This window comes from Macaca nemestrina, chromosome 11, assembly GCF_043159975.1.
Source record: "Macaca nemestrina isolate mMacNem1 chromosome 11, mMacNem.hap1, whole genome shotgun sequence".
In the NCBI taxonomy this organism is placed as follows: domain Eukaryota; kingdom Metazoa; phylum Chordata; class Mammalia; order Primates; family Cercopithecidae; genus Macaca; species Macaca nemestrina.
Window position 1 is genome coordinate 109,240,818 of NC_092135.1, and position 8,787 is coordinate 109,249,604.

Here is an 8,787-nt window from a genome sequence, read left to right on the forward strand (position 1 = left end):
GGAAAAGTGACAAGTCAGAAAAAAAGGACTTTGATTCTCTAAGGGTGGCCACTTGTGAGAAGTCAAACAAATGGCAGATAAAGGCTGGTTAGTAAAACTTGCTAACTGTAAACTCCCCTAGTGCTATCTCCAGGCCCAAAATGGGTCTAAAGTAGTCTTCAGTAGTTAACCTGCGTTATCCCTGCTAGAAGGAACAGGTAGGGAGATATCATTTTTCCTTGAAAATCTGTGTCCTGCTTTTAGGCAGGAGAGGAAGGGCAGAGAGCTTTTCTGCATCTGCTTCTTAAGTGCCTCCAGCTCAACAAAATCCTTATACCAAAGAGGTGTATCTTATTTTGGTGTGGTATATTCTGGTCTTCCACAGAGTAAAAGAATATAGCCATGGAAAGAAGTCTGGAATTCATCAAGTATAAAGTCAGATTACCAAAGGACATTAAGTAGGGGGCATGATAAATCCTATTCAAATTTTAAAATGATTATTCTCACTGCTATGCAAACAAATGAATAAACAAAAAAATGCTTGAAGATAGGTAAGAGCGACAGGTCAAGGACCAGAGGGGAGGAGGGAAGTATCCGGGTGTTGGAGTGGGTGTTTGTTAAATTGATGCAAGATCAACATGTCAAATTGATAAAACCATGCTAACAATAAATGTTGGCAATTTCAACAATTGGTGACAAAAAAAAATCAATATTTATTGAGTGCAAGCTGCCTTATGTTTTCTCCATCAAATTTACACAAGCTTATAAGTGTGTTAGAATGAGCTCATTTTTTTAATCCAAAATGTGGTTATTGAGATGATTTCCCACTCATCTTGATTCAGAGTGCTTTTAGCGCTGCTTCCTCCTGAAGGAACATCCTTCTGTAAACCTTGCTTTCCTCCTGCAGGCAAGCAGAGGACAGTGGAGCAGTCAACATACAAAACTACTGTTTGTGCATAGCAAAAGACCATGGTGATTTTATAGCATCCCGGGCATTTCACACCCCTGAAGTAGGAACTGGGGCTCTGCACCAGGCATTTCTTCTTGGGTTTCCTCTTCTCCTCTTCTGGAGAGGAATGAAAGAGATGTTTTGCAAGAGGCATGTTCTCATGGGTAGGTCATCACCACCAGAAAGGTAGAATGAACTCATTTTACAGTTAAAAAAATTTAACTCAGACAGTTTGGCTAAAGTCACACAGCAATTAGCTGAGATACAAACCAGACTGTAGGATTACTAAACTGGTACTGTCATATATGTAAATTTAATTTATTAACAAGAATTGTTGAGAACCTACTGCATGCAAAGTCATACACTGTTTCTCAAGGAAAACAAATGAAAATGGAAAAAATCTTATAATAGGCTTTTGTTTACTGGTATGTGATAAAAACATGAACATGATTTTTTTTTTTCTGTAAAAATAAAAGAATTAAAAAACGATTTCCAGGCAAGGTGTCAGAGTCCTGTCAGCAGAGAGTGGTTGGCTCATGGGTAGTAAGAATAATTTATCAACAATAGTATAGGTTTGAAAAGGAAAGTTTTATTAGATAAAAAGAATGCTGCAGCAGAGTGCAGCAGGGCACTTAGGCAAGAGGACTGAGTGTGCTGCAGTGGATTTTCCTTAGAGGTATTTATGAACCTTAAAGCAGGGGCTTAAGGGTAATGTGGATCACATTAGTCACATAGGTCATGGTAAATGGTTACATTTGTGGACATTTTGGTGTCTTAATGTCAGCAAGAGTTGCACAATGAATTTTGACATACATGCATTCCAGAGATGTATAGAAATTCTACGTACTTATAAATTTTTGGAAACAAAATGTGAAATCAAATGCCCACTGTAGATAATAGGGAAGTCCGATTACTTCTAAATCCTTCAGATAAGGAGTTTTGCCTCTGGAGGGTCTGCTTGATAGCCACCTGGTGGACTGTGCTCTGCTCATTTTCCCCCTGACAAGTATCTTGGTCTAATCTTTGACCCTTTATAATCCCCTATGCTCTTGTCTACCTGCCGCCTACCAGGGTCTCAAGAAAGGTAAAATAGCATAGTGAAGACGATCATTGGGTCTGTCTGGCTGCTTCCTGATTAAAGGGGCTGTGGAAGGGGATATGTTTTGTATTCCCCTTTTTTGTTCTCTGTCATGAAGGGAATGAAGGGTCATGAAAAACTTGTTCAAAGTGGGAAGACTAGATTCCTTCAATAGGCCCCGTGTAAGTGGCAGTTCCTGTTGCTAGCTGGTATTGGGATTGTATAGTCATCTGTAGGTGGAATTGTTGTTATCTCGAAGATATAAATGTAATTAGCACATTAAAAAGGTAGGGACCATATATTAAAAGAAGAATGATTAGGGAATAAATGTCCAAGGAATGGGAGGAACAAAGTGATTTTTGGAAACCAATCAGTTAGGGTTTGGGTCCAGTCTTGGTTACTTTGGGAAAGTATGTGTAGCCATTTGGCTTGTTTGAAAATATCTTAGACACTAGTTTCCACTTCTCCAGAAACATTAAGGTAGGCAAAACAGGTTTTGTTGATGACAGAACAGACTCCCACTTATTTAGCTAGGAGGTAATCTAGAGCTTGTGTATCATCTAAAACCATTCCTGCTAGTGAGTTTAAAGACTTTCTAGCACTGATGGACCTGAGCCAGTTTTTGCTAAGGCTATTTCAAAGGAGGCAGTAAGTTCCTGTAGTGTGATTTCATGGTAAGTAAAACCTCCCCAAAAGTTGAGAGTTGTGACAGTTCCCACAACTGCAGTCACAATAAGTCCTGGGGCCCTTTTTCTTTTAGAATGGGATTTTATATTGGAAGCTATGTTCAAGATAGTGAATTGAGCAGAATCTATTGTACCCAAAAAACAATCACCATAATGAAGACAATTATCAAGGTAGGATAGGGCCAAAGCTTGAAAAGGGTTTAAATAATTATCAGCAGTACTGCAAAGCCATAAAAACCTAGAAGGGGTAGGTAATACAATGTGATTAGTTTGATTTAAATATTGGGAAAAAGAGAAGGGGGGTCTTTTGACAATTTTTGAGAGGCCTCATACAGGAGGAAACGTTATGTTTATGTCCCAGTGGGAGAGGTTTAAAACTAGAGAGGTGCATGAGCAATGAGTAGAATATAAAATAAGTGGCACAATCATTATTTTCCACATTGGTTATATCATTACAGTCACATACATGAATGGTATTGGGAAAAATTGCCTTGCAAATAAAAATCTACGGCAAGTTGAACAATTGTATGTGAGTTTTAAGTAATGATAGTTGGATAAAGAGTAAGTGAATTGAGGATAATATAAAATTGAAGGATATTGCTAAATTGAATACTTTTGACAAGGGTTTCCATTAAGCTCTTCTGGAGCACATAAGTAAGTGAAAAGGGAGGTGAAGGAAAGTAGATAATGAAGACAGCAAAGGGTTTCTGAAAAAAATGGTTAGTTTTACCTGGTTGTTTGCGAAACAAGAATCATAGATCTTCTGAGGGCTCACAAGTGTGAGTGGGCTGGTGTTGGTGAAGACTTTATGCAGAAAGATAGATCCCAGGAGAGATTCCCTATAATTTCACAGCTGTGGGAGAGGTTGGGAGGACTTGAAGGGGTCTAGTCCAGAAAGCCTGAAGGAGTTTTCTGTTTGGAGGTAAAGTTTTTAAATATACCCAGTCCCCCGGGGTTAACAAGAGGGCTTGTTTCTGACCAGGAGGGGTCAAGTTTTGGATGATATTTTTCTTTATATTCAGTAATGGCCTGCATAGTTTTCCCCAATGAGACAACAATTATAACTCAAAGCCCTTAGCTTTTTCTTTCCTCCTATTATCCATGGGACTTTTAACAGGTATACTTCAGTCCTGTGTCTCCAAGATAGCTTCAAAATTCTACGTAGAGGTAATTAAGGAAGCCAGGTAAATCTACCAGGTGTCACCCTTACAAATTCCTAGCTAGGTGATTCTTGAAAAGGTAAAAATGGATAGGAGATAGTGGAGGAAATCAAGCCATGATCTAAATAAAGTACTATTGATTTGCTAGTAGCTCTGCGAAAGCTTTTTTAGTTGGGTGATTAAAAAACATGGGCACAAGTCAGGAAGATGAATTAGTATCCTTATGGTTACACAAGTAAGTCACTTTTTGATCCAAATCAGGAACATTCATGTTCTATATACCCAGTCACTTTGTTATTTATCTGGATAGGTGTGAGAGTGGAAAAATTCATTTTGTATTCTAATCATACCCTGTTAGCACATCTTTTAATTCATGGGCCCTTGCTTTTTGTTTGCTTGCTTGATTTTTTTTTTTAATTTCAGAACTAAATAAGTTTCTGACATTTGCACCCTTTTAATTCCAGCTAGTCATTTAACAAGGCAAATTATTCTCATCATCAGAAAGGAGAGACAGGCATATTTGCCTTCTCACACCTTCCACTGGGGCACTCATAGCAGGGTCCATTAGCACATCAGCTGTGCTCCATGCATTTAGCTACAAAAGCATCACGGTTTCAAATGGTGTCTTGGAATGTACAAACCTGTTGCTCAAAAGCTCAGATGTTTTCAGTAACACTAGGTTTCATCTTCCTTTCCCTACTTCTTGCCCCTACTTCACGTCCCATTCGGGGAAGATAGCCCCAGTGGAAATGTTTTCTTTCTGTTTCAACCCCCCACTTCCATGAAATTAATTAAATGATGTCATGCTTCATTTTATCTGATTTGGAAGCAATTCATCACCCTTTTGCTGGTTGTATTAGTCCAAGCGATCAGCATATTAATTCATTTGTGAGAATAAGCTCAAGGGTAATTACAGTGAGGAGGTTTAATGCCTAAACGTGTTAATGTCTGTAATCAGAAGAATTTTCTCAGTGCAGAACAATTGTTAGACAATTACTGTTGGATATGATTGCCCTGGTAGACAACAGACGTGGTGTCAAGAGGGAAATAGCAAAAGCTTGTTTTGCAAGTATTGTATTATCAGCAAGTTCTCTCTTTTTCCCCCTACAATATTTTCTAAGATGTTCAGCTCATGTATAGCCATCCTTGTACTTACTCTCTACATTGTTGATTAAGTAAAAAAGTTGTATTTGTTATGTAAAAAGATCACAGGAGACAGCTTGGCACTTTCTGAAAGTCTTACCCTTTTCTTATTCTTTCTCTTCTGGTGCTTTGATTTTTATTTGCATAAAATTACCAACTTAATCACTGCCTTTTATTTCCCAATATGCCCCAGAGCCTTAATTACCTAATTTTTTTCCTGTAATGAGAAGATTCTTAGGTCTAACTGAATAACAAGACCCAAATATCAAGACCTAAGACCCATTCTTAACAGACAGCAGTCCCTCCCAATTAGCAAATTGCTAATGAATTGAATAAACATAGTGGTAGAACTTGATTATTGATTATCACTCATTACTCTGCTAGAGTAATTTTGTATGTGAATTTTAATTTAATTTCTATGATACTTATTTGTTCCTCAAAATTTTATGATATAATTAAAAATAAAATTGTAATCATAGTTTTCTTTCTACATAATATGCTTTCCAGAACCTCTTAGGCATGTATAAGATTGTATCTAGTTGCAAGGAACAGAAAAAAATAACTCAAATTGTCTTAAACCATAACCTATAAAGAGGATATATTGCTTTGTGTAACTGACACATTTCAAGGTAGAGGAGGTTTAAGCATTTTTATCACAGGGCTGTAGTGCCATTTACCTGCAATGCCCTGACTTCTCGAGTCTTCTCTATGTTGGTTTTGTCCCCAGACTGGCTTTCCAGTCTGGGGACTCCAGCTAGATATGACATCCTCAGTTCTCACAATTTTATGTGCTCTGTGTAAAACTCTGGTTTACTGAGCTCCCCAAGCCTTAAACCAGAGTCAGATATTTTGTATAATTTAGTTTAGACGTATCTTCTATCTCTCTCAATAGGGCTTCACCATACTTCTCATGAACTTGAGTTCAAATGAAAGTCAGAGAAATGCAGTATGTATGACTTTTACATACTCCATTTTACTCTCTTTTACTGCTGTATTTTAAGTTGTAGCACATTTGGTTTATTGTTGTTATTGTTGGTGATGGTGTTATTGCCTTTTAAAGCATCTAGTGTTAATACACTGCTAAATGATTAGAAATGGCAATATTTTCATTAAACCATTAGATTATTATAGTAATATTCCAGCTTTACAAATATCACTCTGAAGGAAGTAAATTCATGTAAACTTCTTTGTAAACTGCATAATAGTAGATACCCTTTTCTGTCAAAGGCTGAGGAATTGCTCAACTATTACTTATCCTCATTTGTATTTCTCCTGCATCGGGGCTTTGGAAATAGTAAATGTGTCTCATCTACACAATGAGGCAGCTGAAGGCAGGAAGGAAGTCAGACTGCAGTTTTCATGACATTGGATGCCATAGCACAAGATATATTAGTCAGCCGTACAAAATACTACAGACTGTTTTTGTAATACAACAAAAATGTATTTTCTCCTAGTTCTGGAGGCTAAAGTCTAAGATCAAGCAAGGTACCATTAGGGTTGGTTTCTTGCAATGCCTCTCTTTGTGGCTTGTAGATAGTTTTCTTCTCACCTTGTCTTCACTTGGTAGGTGACAGAGAGATCTCTGATGTCTTTTCCTCTTCTTATAAAAACACCAGTCTTAGCTGTCCGCAGTGGCTCACTCCTGTAATCCCAGAATTCTGGGAGGCTGAGGCAGGTGGATCACAAGGTCAGGAGTTCAAGACCATCCTGGCCAACATGGTGAAACTCCATCTCTACTAAAAATACAAAAAATCAGCTGGGCGTGGTGGTGGGCACCTGTAACCCCAACTACTCAGGAGGCTGAGGCACAGAACTGCTTGAACCAGGGAGGCAGAGGTTGCAGTGAGATGAAATCATGCCATTGCACTCCAGCCTGGGTGACAGAGCGAGACTCCGTCTCTAAGTAAGTAAATACATACATATATACATACATACATACATACATACATACATACATACATACATACATAAATACACTAGTCCTGTAGGCTTACATTCCCACCCTAATGACCTCATCTAACCTTCCATCCCTAAGCGTGCTATCTCCAAATACAATCACACTGCAGGTTATGGCTCATCAACATATAAATTTTATGGAGACAATTCAGTCCATTACACAAAGCTTAGGAGTGATTTAAGCAGAGCTATTCTTCAAATACACACAGAATACTCTATGTTAAAAAAAAAAAGGGGGGGGGTTTTATTTTTAGCACCCAGATTTTGGTTTCTAATACCATTCTGCAAGAAACAACCAAGCCTCCTCAGAGAAATGGCTGATTCTAGAACTGAGACAGGAACTATAGAGGATGAGCCTAAAGAATCTTGTAGTGCCAGAAAATAAAGAAACGCTAAGAAAAAGACACACAATGAAGAGGATTGTGTATCAATAGACCACAGAAGCCAACTGAAAGATCTCCCAATGACCAATGCTGAAATAACTTCAGTAACAAAATAAAAAGTTTTATAAAGTAGAAAATAAATATCCATTATCTTCACTCAGTGTGGACATTTACTTATATGAGGAAATGATTAAATATACTAATAAATGGTAGGGGAGGGAAGGAAGAAAAGAAACAATCTATTCAGAAGAATTCCAAATAATATATGTCGATACTCTGTCCTCGAGAAAGGTAGCATAACTCCTCACTCCTCAAGTGTGGCCTCTGCACAGCAACTTCCTTCCAAAGAGCACAATGTGGACAGGGAGAGAGAACAGAGAAAACTTTACAGGGGAGAATTGTTTGAGATCTAAGCAGTATCTAGACAAGGGACCCTTGATCAAAATCATAGTGATAAATCAGGCAGTGCTATAGTTTGGATATTTAACCCTTTCAAACCTCATGCTGAAATTTGATTCCCAGTGTTGAAGGTGGGGCCTAATGGGAGGTGTTTGGGACAGAGGAAAAAATCCCTCATGAATGGTTTGGTGCCATCCTTGCTGTAATGAGTGAATTCTTGCTCCATTAGTTCTTATGGGAGCCGGGTGTTAGAAAGAGCCTGGCACCTCTCCTCTGCCTCACCATGTGACTTCTGTATATGCTGGCTCTACTTCACCTTCCACCCAGACTGAAAGCAGCCGGAGGCAGAAGCAGAAGCAGAAGCAGACATTGGCACCACACTTCTTGCACCGCCTGCAGAACCATGAGCCAAATAAACCTCTTTTGTTTATATATAACTCAGCCTCTGATATTCTTTTCTAGCAACACAAATGGACTAAGACAAATTCATAGTATGTACTGTTGATATGATGTGATATGAATGGCATTTTACCTTCATTGTTTTCCTCCCCAAACCTACAACCCCACTCCAATGAGGAAAAAAACATCAGACAAATCCCAACTGAGGGATATTCTGTAAAATAACTAACCAATATTCCTCAAAACTGTCAAAGCCCTCAAAAAACAAGGAAAGACTGGGAAATCGGACAACCAAGAGGAGCCCATGGAGACATGAGAAGTAAATGTAGCATGATGTTGATGATGGAATCCTGGAACAGAAAAAGAACATTAGGTAAAAACTAAGGAAATCTGAGGAAAGTATGGATTTTAGTCAATAATGATGTATCAATATTGGCTCATTAATTCACAATAGGCAAAACTAGGTGTGGGGAATCTGGGATATTTCTCTACTACTTTTGCAATATTTCTGTAAATCTAAAATTGTTCTGAAGTAAAAATGATTTTTTAAGTGATAAATAGGCAAACAGTTGAAATTTCTTTTTAAGAGGAGGACTATTTGACTGAGAGAGCACAACACTATGAGGAAAAGCAGCCACTGGCATGATCAGTAATT

At 38.1% G+C, this 8,787-nt stretch overlaps 1 pseudogene; it reads right to left on the reverse strand.

Annotated features, from left to right (window-relative positions):
- Positions 1–828: 828 nt before the first annotated feature.
- Positions 829–1,082, reverse strand: LOC112426553 (small ribosomal subunit protein eS27-like; annotated as a pseudogene).
- Between the last annotated feature and the right edge of the window lie 7,705 nt (positions 1,083–8,787).